Genomic DNA, 14,668 nt, shown 5'->3' with positions numbered 1-14,668 from the left:
TATAACATTGTATGTAAATTAAACTTCAATTAAAAAATAAAAATTAAAAAGAATAAAAATAAATGTTAAAGCCTTATTTTTTTTTACATTGAAGTGGCTTTCATATGCTAAGATATATGGTAAGAACCAAGCAAACAGATGGAATAAACAGTAGGCAGATAAAGTTTTTAAATCACATTTGATTAGCCTAAGTAATGCCATCTGACTTCCAGTTATGAAATTGTAGTAAATTACATATTCTTGATATATCCATATGAAATTTATTGGTAAAGAAAGGCAATAACATATTGAGCAATGAAATTTTCTTCCTGATTCTGTCAGTTCTATAGCATTTTGGTCTATACTTACTTCTCTTCTCCAGAGATTAAGTCCAACAATGCAAAATGTCTTACATGGCAACCCTCTGTTAAAAATACACTTAGGAAAATAATGCTAATGTGTTGGCATAAATCAACTCGACAGAGAGTAAAGAGTGAAACTCCCATATGGTTACACAGACAATAATAAAACCATACCATCTTAGGCATCCTTTCCAATGGTTCCAATCTGATTCTAATCATTAAAAGAAGCCCAGCCATAAATTTCATTTCTGCAATTCCAGTTGAAGATCAAAGTCGAAAGCAAGACTATCAATAGGGTGTCTGTTTCCAGTGTCATGTTTATTATTCTCTTTAAATTTAGTAGAAGTTGAATGAATGGCAGATTATATTTTAGGAGTAAATTATATGGTTTGTGTGCTATGCTGAAATAATATAGTGAATTTTTTTAGGATTTAAGAGTTACTTGAAGACTTCTTAATTCACATCTCTACATTATAATAATACCACACTTATTTTTTTTAAAAATATACTATAACTCACCTGAATATTTCCAACTTTATAAGATTCAAAGTCTTTAGCTTGACATTCAAGGCCGATTAACTTCGTCTCACCTTTACTCTTCAAACACAATTTTCAACATTATGTTTCATAAACCCATCAGTGAAAGAACCTGGGGATATTAAAAAAAATACTGAGCTTGCTATACTTTTTCAATTAATAAGGAATATGATTATCACAGGAGTTATATATGTGATTCACTGTATCTGGTCTTTGGGTTCATGTACCATCCTACCAATCCAGAACGAATTAATTAATTAAGAAGTTACTTCTTCGAAGAAACTTATAATATCTTCACTTCCTAATGCCCACTTCACCACAAACAAAGCCCCACAAAACAAACCTGGGAATTACTGCATTAATTCTCTGAATTTCAAGTATTGCTTGTATATGTTTCTTTCACAGCACTTAAATATTCTATTAAACTTACTTGTTCATATATCCAAAGCCTCAATACACTATGAACTCCTTGAGATTTATATTTCTTTTATTCCTTGCATAACACTATATATTACAGATTTCCAGGAAAATTACTTCCTTTTTACTACTTAAACATTGAAATGGCGTTAAAATGTTATTTAAACTGAGATGATTATCAGCTACACATTTCCTACAAGTTTATATGTAGATATACATCTCTAATAGTATAACAGAGATAATTTTTAGCTTAGGCTACATATACTTATTCTAGGTCTGTCAGAAGCACTTTATTTTAATTGAATTTTTAGGAAACTTTTTTTCATATAAAGAGCAAGAGTTAATGTTCTCAGAGTTAGAAAAGGATAGAAGGAAGATTTATGAGGGATGAAAATAATCTGAGCTTATTATCTGGGTATTTTCATTTCTCCTGCAAAACCCTTTGGAGAAAGGACTACTAACAGTTTTCTACAATGCAGCCAGTTACCTTTTTATTTTTATTTTTATTTTTTTATTTTACTTAATCCAATTTCGTTAACATACAGTGTATGTAATAAAGGTTTCAGGAGTATAATTTAGTGATTCATCACTTACATATAATACCCAATGCTCATCCCAACAAGTACCCTCTTCATGCCCATCACCCATTTAACCCATATTCCCATCCTAAACCCTTCCAGCAACCTTTAGTTTGTTCTCTGTAACTTAAGAGTCTCTTATGGTTTGTTTCTCTCTCTCTCTCTTTTTATCTTATTTTTCCTTCCCTCCCCCTATGTTCATCTCTTTTGTTTCTTAAATTCCACATGAGTGAAATCATATGATATTCATCATTATGATTTATTTCACTTAGCATAATACACTCTAAGTCCATCCACTTTGTTTCAAGATTTCATTATTTTTGATCACTGATTAATATTCCATATATATATATATATATATATATATATATATATACACACCATTTCTTTATCCACTCAACAGTCAATGGACATTTGGGCTCTTTCCACAGTTTGGCTACTGTTCATAGTGCTGCTATAAAGATTGCAGTGCACGTGCCCCTTTGAATTGGCACTTTTGTTTCCTTTGGATAAATACCTAGTAGTGCAATTGCTGGGTCATAGGGTAGTTCCATTTTTAATTTTTTGAAGAATCTCCATACTGTCTTTCAGAGTGCCTGCATCACTTTGCATTCCTACCAACAGTGCAAGAAGGTTCCCATTTCTCTGTATCCTCGCCAACATCTGTTGTTGCCTGAGTTGTTAATGTTAGCCATTCTGATTGCGGTGAGGTGGTATCTCATTGTGGTGTTGATTTGTATTTCCCTGATGATGAGCAATGTTGAGTATCTTTTCATGTGTCTCTTAGACATCTGGATGTCTTCTTTGGAAAAGTGTATGTTCATGTCTTTTGCTCATTTCTTCACTGGATTATTTGTTGTTTGGGTGTTGAGTTTGATAAGTTCTTTATAGATTTTGGATACTAACCATTTATCAGATATGTCATTTGCAAATATCTTCTCCCATTCCGTAGGCTGACTTTTAGTTTTGTTGATTGTTTCCTTTGCTGTGCAGAAACTTTTTATCTTGATGAAGTCCCAAGAGTTCATTTTTACTTTTGTTTCCCTTGCCTCTAGAGACACTCCTAGAAAGAAGTTGTTGTGACCAAGTACAAAGAAATTGTTGCCTGTCTCTAGGATGTTGATGGTTTCCTGTTTACATTTAGGTCTTTCATCCATTTTGAGATTATTTTTGTGTATGGTGTAAGAAAGTCCCATTTTGTTCTTTTGCATGTTGCTGTCCAGTTTTCCCAATACCATTTTTGAAGAGATTGTCTTTTTCTTTAAAAAAATAATGTTTATTTATTTTTGAGAGAGAGAAAGAGACAGAGACAGAGCATGAACAGGGGAGAGGCAGAGAGAGAGGAAGACACAGAATCTGAAGCCGGCTCCAGGCTCTGTGCTGTCAGGCAGAGCCTGATGCAGGCCTCGAATTCGAACTTCAAGATCATGACCTGAGCCAAAGTCTGACATTTAACCAACTGAGCCACCCAGCTTCCCCAAGACTATCTTGTTTCCACTGGATATTCTTTCCTGTTTTGTCAAAGATGAGTTGACCATACAATTAGGGGTCCATTTCTGGGTTCTCTATTTTGTTCCATTGATCTATGTGTCTCTTTTTGTGCCAGCACCATACTGTCTTGATGATTACAGCTTTGTAATACAGCTTGAAGTTTGGAATTGTGATGCCTCCAGCTTCGGTCTTCTTTTTCAACACCACTTTGGCTATTTGGGATCTTTCCTGGTTACATATAAATTTTAGGGTTGTTCTAGCTCTGTGAAGAATGCTGGTTTTATTTTGATAGTGATTGCATTGAAGGTTTAGATTGCTTTGGGCAGTATGGACATTTTAACGATATTTGTTCTTCCAGTTCATGAACATGGGATTTTTTTCCATTTCTTTGTGTCTTCTTCAATTTCTTTCATAAGCTTTCTATAGTTTTCAGTGTACAGTTCTTTTACCTCTTTGGTTTGTTTATTCCTAGGTATTTTATCATTTCCAGTGGCCATTTACATTCTTAAAGCACAAATTTGATCATGTCTATCACCAATTAGTTAAATCTCTTGGAAGTGAGACAAATAGTTAATGATACTAAAAAACAATGTATGTAGAACACAATCTATCTGGTGTAACAATCTATAAATAGATAGGTTTTGGAAAGAAAAAAAGCAAGGAAAAAATATGAGGAGCAAATACCAAAGAAATAATGCAAAATAATCTCACAGAAACAAAAGATAAAATTCTATAGCTGAAAAGAGATCAATGAGTTCACAGAACACACACACACACACAAATGCACAAACAAAATTCAACATATGCACTGTGGCATTATAGAACACTAATAGAGCGATGATTATTAAAGCTTCTTGGAAGGAAAAATAAAAAATAAAAACAAACAAAATATCACCCAAATTACCTAAAACAAAACAGATTATAAATGATAATTAAATTGAAATTAGACTTCCCATCAGCAGCACCGATGCCAGAAAGCAGTTTAAAAAATAAACAAGACATTTAATATAGAATTATGAAATTCACTTAAATTACTGAATAATAATACGGGCAAAATAAAGACATTTTGCACATAAAAATAAGTCCTTAGGAAAAAACCTTTCACAATCTATTTCTTGGCACATTATGCATGATGTGCTTCATCAAAATTTGAATTTTCTTATGGAAGTAACTGAAGAAACAAAGGATCAAAACAGGAGAGCAGTGAAATGGTGCCCAACGAACACCTCTCTTGTTCTCCTAATAAGAGTTGAGCTAAGATTAAATCAAAATGATGAAAGAAGTCCAGGAGGAAGGTTTCCAGAGGAAAAGAACATTCTAACATTTCACAATTCTAAGTAACTAATAATATTTTTAATATAGGAAAAAATAAAGAAAATTCAATCACAGTATTTAATTATTTCAAGTTTTATTTATTTATTTTGAGAGAGAGAGATAGTGTGTGTGTATGAGTAAGGAAGGGGCACAGAGAGCGGGAAAGAGAAAGAAGCTGAAGCAGGCTCTGTACTGTCAGCACAGAGCCTGATGCGGGGCTCAAACCATGAACCTGAGCCAAAACCGTGAGTTGGATGCTTATCTGATTGAACCACCCAGGAACCCTCAATCACAGTATTTGAATAACTTTGCACAAACTGTATTTACATTGATAATATTCATACCATTTTTTTTCAAATTTGATTCAATATATAGGTTTAATACTATCAATAATTACAAGACAAAGAACGTTTTGTAGAATCTAACAGTCAGTCAATGTAAGATACACCATTATAGTATGGAATCCAAAGGTCAGTCGTTTCTAAGATACACCATTATTTTATATTCTAGGGAAAAACACTAACAGTTAAAATATGATCCACAATCAATAGTAAAAGAGTATATTGGAATTGATGAAAGAGTGAAAACTCTAACAATAGCTATCACTTATTAAAAACTTACTATGTGCTGGGGCGCCTAGTTGGCTCAGTCGGTTAAGCATCCGGCTTCAACTCCGGTCATGATCTCACAGTTCATGAGTTTGAGCCCCATTTCAGGCTCTGTGCTGCCAACTTAGACCCTGGAGCCTACTTTGCATTCTGTGTCTTCCTCTCTCTGCTCCTCCCCCGCTCGTGCTCTGTCTCTCTCTCTTTCAAAAATAAATAAAAACATTAAAGAAAAAAAAAACCTTACTGTGTGCCAATTTACTGTTTTTTCTAGTGCACAAACTCATAGAATTTTAACAGCCACTCTATAATGTATGTTCTATTCTTATTGCTTTTTCATAAATGAGGGAAAAGAGGCAAAAAGAGGTAATCAAGAACCAAGACGACAGTTCTAGAAGGTTGTAAAGCAAATACTCTAACTAGACAACTGTATTGTAGATAAAACAAGACTAGGTGGTATTGCAGGTACAAGAAACAAAGGTGAATGTATTCGTTAAATTTATGAAGGAAATACTATAAGATACAAAGTTAATTACATATCTATCCTACAATATGTGTTGGGTGGATGTAGTAAAATGTGTTGAGATAAGATAAATTCTTATTTATTATAATAGATAATAAATATATAATGGCAAAGCATATTACTTAATGAAATTAATGTAATTAGAAACAAAAAGAAATTACCATAAAATAATTAAAGATATATTCCTCTGCAAAGCAGAGGTGAGATGTATGGAGTATTCTACTACTTTTCATTATAAAGCTATTTATTAAATCTTGTTTTTAAGAATATTTGTGCATCAATTTCATAAAAACTAAAATATATTAATTTAAAATGAAAATATAAATACACATCAATACACATAACAATTAAAATTCTTTGGTGGCTTCAATTTGCCATCCAAACTTAATAGAAGTACCTAGCCTTTTATCACCTGATTCTTACAGATGTTCCCTCCTTATCATTTGTTGCCACTCACTTAAATTTCTAGTGAACAAATTGTTAAACAGACTGATGTAGCTTTGGTAGGAACTGGTTACACTAATGTCAGTTTCATCATTTTATTAAAGAGATTTCAACTCTTCTAAACCCCTTTGCTCCTTATATCTCCTTCCCATGGACACTTCTCACCTTATGTATTTAAATTCGTTAAAACTATTTAATCTCATGTTGTTTCCTTGATTTGGTAGATTTTTATGTATCTCTAACCTTCATTTCATTTTTCCTTTGGCTTTTGAACCCGCTCTCATTCCCACTTTATGTTCTTTTCCCGAGGTTGCCTTCCATGGGTGAACATAACTTGTGCCATAACTTGTAATTGAGCCTGCAATGCTCTTTAGAGCTCAATTGTAAGCCTATCATAAGCAGGACGAAATCAAAAGAAGTTGTTGTGCCAACTTCTGAGTTAATTTGTTGTTAAGGACTAGTGATGTCATTTACCCATAAAAAAGTTTTTAAAGTAAGGAAAACTTTTAAGAGGTAAAGTAGTATATTTCTATCTTACTCAGAAATGCAACTGTGTATTCATTTCAAATAAAAAGAATGCCATTGTCTTGTTCAGAGGTTATCTGGAATTTTTATTATTCAAAATGCTTTTTTTTAAATACTGTTAAATATATTAACTGAGTTTTGAGTGTATCAAGTGAACACATTAATTCCAGTTTAATGAAACTGTATCTTATACTTCTTAAATAAACTTTATGGAAAATATTTCATCTTGCTCAACCAACAAGTACAATTTGAAAACTGTCAGCTGTTAAAGAAACCTAGTATCCAACATAAAAACAAATGAGGTACTTTTCTTCAAACCAAATACACTGGGGAAGGAGTCAACATGGCAAAGAAGTGGGGGAGGGGGCAAAGATCCCTCTTTCCTCAAACACAATAGTATGGAAGCTAGAAGCCTTGGAATTCCAAGAATCTGGGCTACCAAGTGACTGAAACATCATCACCAGGAGTCCACAGGGGAACAGCTCGGCAGGCCATAAGTTCATGATTACAAATTGGGAGAGATAAAATGAGCAGCATAGGCACGGAGGGAAGGTTTCTCCTTCTGTGGAGAGACAAAAGAAAGAAAAAGAGAGGCTGTGGAAGTGTAGGATTCTATTTGGACAAGAGAAAAACCTCTCTGGACCATGGACTAGGAAACAGAAAAAATGGAGAGAGAGCCAGTGTCTAGTTTGCAAACAACCTTAGGAGTGATGATACAGGGTTGCAGGACTTCCTCCAGACTGGGAATTGCCGCCCTATGCACAGGTCTGGGGAGGAGGGGAGCCAGGCCCAGGCTTGGTAGTGAGCTCAGAGGTGCACTGGGAGAGCAGTCCCCTCCCTTGAGTTCTGTTTGAAGAAGGTATATAGTGTCTCCAAGGACAAAAGACCCTGCAGGTGCCCACCAGCCAGAGGCCCTTTGTCAGCTGAGCAGAGTGGCACTGCCCTGGAACCAGGGCATTTGGAGCAGGATCCTTTAAGACATCGGGGTTTGAATCCCAGCCAAGCACTTGGCAGTTGCAGCGGGCTGTGGAGCAGTACAAACTGGCCCGCTTGCACCCTTGGGGCACTGTGAGGATGGCCTGAACAGAGTGGTTTGGGACACCCAGTCTGGGAAGGAGTGACAGGGGTGTCACGATTTCTCTCATCATCACCAACCCAGTGGGGCTACAGGGAATAGGACAGTGGGCTCCCAATGAAGGTAGGAACTGCTTACACCAAACCCCACCCTGTACGTGTCTGGTAACTGCCTATCTACCAGCGCGAGCTTGATTCACCAAACAAGAGGGCCCCTCCTCCAGAACGGGACAGTGACCAGTTCCAAGGCACCATCAGATATAGGTCCACCGGTTTTGCATTTTCTGATTTGGTTCTTGGTCAATTATTGTTATATTCTTTCTTTTCTTCCTCTTATATCTTCCCTACTCTATTCTGGTTATTGGTTTGTTTAAGCAGACATTTTTAATCTATTATTTTTACACTTCTTCTGTATCTCTTCCTTCTTTATTTTTCTCTTTCTCTCTCTCTGGATTCAGCCATATAGCTTCTCTGATTCTTTGCCTGATCAATTTTTTTCTTTTTATTTTCTTTTTCCCTGCCCCTATCATTTCTCTTTTTGTATGGGATAAGCCTTCTTCTACCACTACCCCCTTTTAAAGTTTTTCCAGGATTACTTCAATGAAGAAATCAAAGCATACCTAATAGAAGGTCCAAACCACCACTCTAAGTAGGGAGATAAAGCAACCAGCAGATAGCATTCAGCACACTCCAAAAACACCTGAAGTGCCAGGCCCTAGACAGTGTATGACCCCTCTTTAATATAATAGTGCTCCCAGGTGCAGGATATATAACAAGCTATTAAAACACGTAAATGACAGAAAACTAGCCAAAATGATGAAATGGAAGAATTCTCCTCAAATGAAATTCCAGGAAGAAATGACAGCTAGCAAATTGCTCAAAACATATATAAAAAATATATCTGATCAAGAATTTAGAAGAATAGTCATAAAATTAATAGCTGGACTTGAAAAAAGCATAGAAGACAGCAGAGAATCTACTGCTGTAGACATCAAGGAACTAACAGTCACAGCAAATTAAGAAATGTTGTAAATGAGATGCAAAATAAACTAAATGCAGTGACAGCAAGGATGCAGGAAGCACAGGGGAGAATAAGTAAAACAGAAGATAAAATTTTGGAAAATGATGAAGCTGAGAAAAAGAGAAAGAAAATACTAGAAGACAAGGGGAGAATTAGACAACTAAGTTATTCATGAAATGCAAGCATATCTGTACCATAAGAGTTCCAGAAGAAGAAGAGAGAGAGAGAAAGGGGCATAAGGCTTATTTAAACAAATTATAACTGAGAACTTCCCTAATCCAAGGAAGGAAGCAGACATCCAAATCCAGCAGACACAGAAAAATCCCTTCAGAATCAACAAAATAGATCTTCACCACAACATATTATAGTGAAGCTAGCAAAATACAGAGATAAAGAAAGAATTCTGAAAGCAGCTAAGGACAAACGGGCCCTAACCTACAAGAGTAGACACATTAGGGTAGTAGCAGACCTGTCCCCTGAAACTTGGCAGGCCAGAAGTAAGTGGCAGGAAATATTCAATGTGCTGAATAGGAAAAATATATAGCCAAGAATCCTTTATCCAGCAAGGCTGTCATTCAGAATAGGAGACATAAAGGCTTTCCCACACAAACAAAAACTGAAGGAGTTCATGACCACTAAACCAGCCCTGCAGGAGATCCTAAGGGGGACTCTGTGAGTGGAACACTGCAAAGACTACAAAGGACTAGAGACATCAGCACAAGCATAAAACCAACAGATAACACAATGACACTGAATCCATATCTTTCAATAATTACTCTGAATTTGAATGGATTAAATTCCCTCAAGAAAGTTGGGATAGAAGGAACATACCTTAACATCATAAAAGCCATATATGAAAGGCCCACAGCTAACATCATCCTCAATGGGGAAAAACTTAGAGATTTCCACCTGAGATCAAGAACACAACAGGGATGTATATTGTTTAATATAGTGTTGGAAGTCCTAACCTCAGTAATCAGAAAACAAAGTGAAATAAAAGGCATCCAAATTAGCAAAGAATAAATCAAACTTTCACTTTTCACAGATGAGAAGATACTCTACATGGAAAATCTGAAAAACTCCACCAAAAAGCTGCTAGAACTGATACATGAATTCAGCAAAGTCTCAAGATATAAATTCAATGTACAGAAATCAGCTGCATTTCTATGCACCAATAATGAAGCAACAGAAAGAAAGCAAGAAATTGATCCCATTTACAATTGCACCAAGAACCATAAAATACCTAGGAATAAATGTAGCCAAAGATGTAAAAGATCTATAGGCTGAAAACTATAGAAAACTTATGAAAGAAATTGAAGACACAAAGAAATGGAAAAATATTACATGCTCATGAATCAGAAGAACAAATATTGTTAAAATGTCAATACTACCTAAAGTCTTCTACCCACTCAATGCACTCCCAATCAAAATTGCACCAACATTCTTCTCAGAGCTAGAACAATCCTAAAATCTGTATGTAGCCACAAAAGACCCCGAATAGCCAACGTAAAGTTGAAAAAGAAAAACAAAGCTGGAGGCATCACAATTCCAGACTTCAATCTATACTACAAAGCTATAATCATCAAGACAGTATGATAGTGGCACAAAAACAGACACATAGACCAACAGAATAGAATAGAGAATCCAGAATTGGACCCACAAATGTATGGCCAACTAATCTTTGACAAAGCAGTAAAGAATATCCAATGGAAAAAAGACCATCTCTTCAGCAAAAGGTATTGGGAAAACTGGACAGTGACATACAGAAAAATGAACCTGGACCACTTTTTTACATCATACACAAAAATAAATTATAAATGGATGAAATACCTAAATTTAAGACAGGAAGTCATCAAATTCCTAAAGGAGAAAACAGGCAACAACCTCTTTGACCTCAGTTGCAGCATCTTCTTACTTGACACATCTCCAAAGGCAAGGGAAATACAAGCAAAAATGAACTACTGGAATCTCATAAAGATAAAAAGCTTCTGCACAGTGAAGGAAACAATCAACAAAAAGCAACGTACAAAAAGGGAGAAAATATTTGCAAATGACATATCCACTAAAGGGTTAGTATCCAAAATCTATAAAGAACTTAGCAAACTCAATGCCCAAAAAACAAATAATCCAGGGAAGAAATGAGCAGAAGACATAAATAGACACTTTTCCAAAGAAGACCTCCAGATGGCCAATAGACACAGAAGAAGATGCTCAACATTGCTCATCATCAGGGAAATACAAATCTAAACCACATTGAGATACTACCTCACACTGGTCAGGGTGCCTAAAATCAACAACTCAGGAAACAAAAAATGTTGGCAAGGATGTGGAGAAAGGGGAACCCTTTTGCACTGTTGGTGGGAATGAAAAGTGATGCAGGCACTCTGGAAAACAGTATGGAGGTTCCTCAAAAAATTAGAAATAGAATTACCCTACAATCCAGCAATAGCACTACTAGGAATTTATCCAAAAGATACAGGAGTGCTGATTCATAGGGGCACATGTACCCCAATGTTTATAACAGCATTATCAACAATAGCCAAACTATGGAAAGAACCCAAATGTTCATCAGCTGATGAATGGATAAAGAAGATGTGGTTTACACATACAACAGAATACTACTTATCAATGAGAAAGAATGAAATCTTAACATTTGCAACAATGTGGGTAGAACTGGAGGGTACTATTCTAAGTGAACTAAGTCAGAGAAAGATAGATATCATATGTTTTCACTCATATGTGGAATTTGACTTAACAGAGTACCATGGGGAAATGGAAGGCGAAAATAGTTTCAAACAGAGAGGGAGGCAAACCACAAGACACTCTTAAATACTGAGAACAAACTGAGGTTTTATGGGGGGGAAGGGGGAATGGGTGATGGGCATTGATGGGGCGGGTGGGGGGAATGGGTGATAGGCATTGAGGAAGGCACTTGTTGGGATGAGCACTGGGTGTTGTATGTAAGCAATGAATCATGGAAATCTACTCCTGAAGCCAAGAGCACACTGTATACATCGTACGTTAGCTGACTTGACAATAAATTATATTTAAAAAAAAAAGAAACCTAATACACTATGAGTGGTCATCACTCTTTATATCCGTTACCCACTGATTTGTGTACATTGGAGCTAGATACTCCTGAATCTGCTCTGTAATAAGCATTTTAAACAGGGAATCAAACATGACAATACAAGTTAAGGGCATAAATAAGTAGCAAATATTGCCATATCTCCTGGGGAAATATTAATTTGTATCAAGTTGATATTAAGTATAAAAGAAAAAATAAGCAGAAAGAAAATAGAAAATGCTCTTTCACTTTAAGGAAAATGCATTGCATTGTAAGGTACCTAAGAGTAGGTATCTTCTTGTTATTTTATTTCATGTGGTCTAAATAGCTCTATTTTGGCTCCAGTAGGCAACAAAAAATATATATATAAATTGTTTATTGTGCTCTCAGCTCAGGAAAAAATAGGACTTGTGGGTTCTAAATAACAATAGGGTTTCACTTTTTATTTGTGTATTATGAAGGAAAATGTGGTTTCTTTCTAAGAAAGGGAAGTTTTACTAACTTAGTAAAAGGTTACCACAACTTTCCATAAATCGTCAAGGATGTAAAAACATCAGGAGATATAAAATATCTAAATGAAAATTAAGGAATTGAGACTCATGACGTAGTTATTATTTATTAGCAGAACTTAACCCATGCCTTGAACCATTTCCAATAAGTACGTAAGATTGTTATTCAGTCTGACATTTTTTATAACGCCAACTTCAAACTCTGACACCATAATAAATGTAGTAGTTGCAGTGCTTTCCTGCTTTTTAAAGTCTATAATTTATAGTGTTTACAGTCTATAGGTTATAGTTTTTTATGGAAACATGTTTTGGAAATTAAAGTAACATGATGGAACCCATATTTTCAAATAACAAGATTACTGAAAATTCTAATATCCATGAATTCCATCGATGGTTGTGTTCTCTGGATTGGCTATAAATGCCTACATCACACAGGGTCTTTCTAAGACTCTTCATGTTTTTTTTTAATATCGAATGGTGTTGCCCACTAACATGATGAGGTATTTATCTCTCATTCTTCATATGCAATTGAATATATTGCCAGTTGATGGTATTAAGTTACTTGTGAATCATTTTACTTTTTATCATTTCCTAAAATAATTCCATATAAAATAATATATACAACAGTATGTATTAGGAAGAAATATATGAGTGAAAAGTTTGTTTTTAGGATTAGATATGATAATAATTCTGTAAATGACTTCATAAAACTCCTGGAACTTCTCCAGGATTCAATTTTATAATGAGCTTTAAGGGATCTTTCATATCTGAAGGTAAAATACGGCTGTAATAAAGCAAATACTTTTAAAATTTTTGCTGAAGTAAACTTCGTTTGGAAAATTGATTTCAAACCTTTCAGAAAAGGCACAATTTAAAACTCATTTTAAAAATAGAAAAATTTGGCCTAAATCAAATTACAAATGTATTCTAAAAAATTAATTTCACTCGTAATTGATGTGCATGTATAATATATCACTAGGAAAATTTGTTGAATCAAATATCAGTAGTTTTTAGGGATTCTATAACAAAATAGCCTGCGATTTTGGATTTTCCCTTTTAACCTGATAAGTTATATAAACTGTATATCCTATATTTTATAAATTATCACTTAATTATGACAGTTTTGATGAACCAATAAATACATAACTATTATAATTCCTGTTTAGTGAGTATCTTCTCAGTGGTATAAATTAACCTTCTCATTAATTAATGAAGTTTACGACATGATGGCTTTACATGACCCTTGAAATTTAAAATCAACTTTTTCTTTTTATCTCTTTTTCGAGTATAGTTGACACACAATGTTACACTGGTGTCAAGTGTACAAAATAGTGATTCAACAATTTGTTACCTTACGCTATGGTCACCATAATTGTAGTTACCATCTGTCACTGAACAAAGCTATTACAATACCATTGACTAGATTCCCTATGCTGCACCTTCTATTCCTGTGACTTATTCATTCCACAGCTGGAATTAACTAAATTCCATAACTAGAATAATAGTCTATACCTCCCACACCCCTTGATCCATTTTGCCCATCCTCCCATCTGCCTCCCTTCTAGCAATGATCAGTTTGTTCTCTGTATGTATAGGTCTGATTCCGTTTTTTGATTGTTTATTCATTTGTTTTGTTTTTTAGTTTCTACATAGAAGGAAAGCATATAGTATTTGTCTTTTTCTGTCTGACTTATTTCACTTAGCCTAATACCCTCTACGTACATTCATGTTGTCACAAATACCAATGGAATATTACTCAACCATAAAATCAGTTTTTTTTTCTATGATATGAAGACATTCTTTATTCCTTAGTATATTGGAAGCTAAACTCATATTCTAGGCCTTTAGTTTCTGAAAATGTTTTGGTTTTTGTTTGTTTGTTTGTTTGTTTGTTTGTTTTTTCAGAATCTAAGTAAACCTTTACTTAAATTGGAACCACAGATTAAATTTCTATGTCAACATTCACTGGATATTATGGGGAACATAGTAACCATGTGTGGATGTGCAGACACTCTAACAGGCTCACACTGAAGATTTCAGAGATGTTTCCCTTTGATCACATCATACCCTTTCCCATATAATTAGAACCAGCCCATGATACAGTCATTTTCCAGATTTATCATATAGGACTGGAATAAAAATTTAAAAACCAATAGCTATAGAGAAACACACACAGGGCGAGAGGAACATAAAACAATGTGTGTGGTCCAGCTCACCAGCAT

General features: G+C 34.8%; 1 pseudogene; it reads right to left on the bottom strand.

Annotated features, from left to right (window-relative positions):
- LOC106985941 (NEDD8 ultimate buster 1-like) overlaps window positions 1-7,920 on the bottom strand; it is an 80,134-nt pseudogene extending 72,214 nt beyond the window's left edge.
- Between the last annotated feature and the right edge of the window lie 6,748 nt (window positions 7,921-14,668).

This window comes from Acinonyx jubatus, chromosome A1 (genome assembly GCF_027475565.1).
Source record: "Acinonyx jubatus isolate Ajub_Pintada_27869175 chromosome A1, VMU_Ajub_asm_v1.0, whole genome shotgun sequence".
Classification (NCBI taxonomy): domain Eukaryota; kingdom Metazoa; phylum Chordata; class Mammalia; order Carnivora; family Felidae; genus Acinonyx; species Acinonyx jubatus.
Note: the sequence above shows the minus strand (reverse complement) of the source record. Positions and strands in the feature narration are given on the sequence as shown.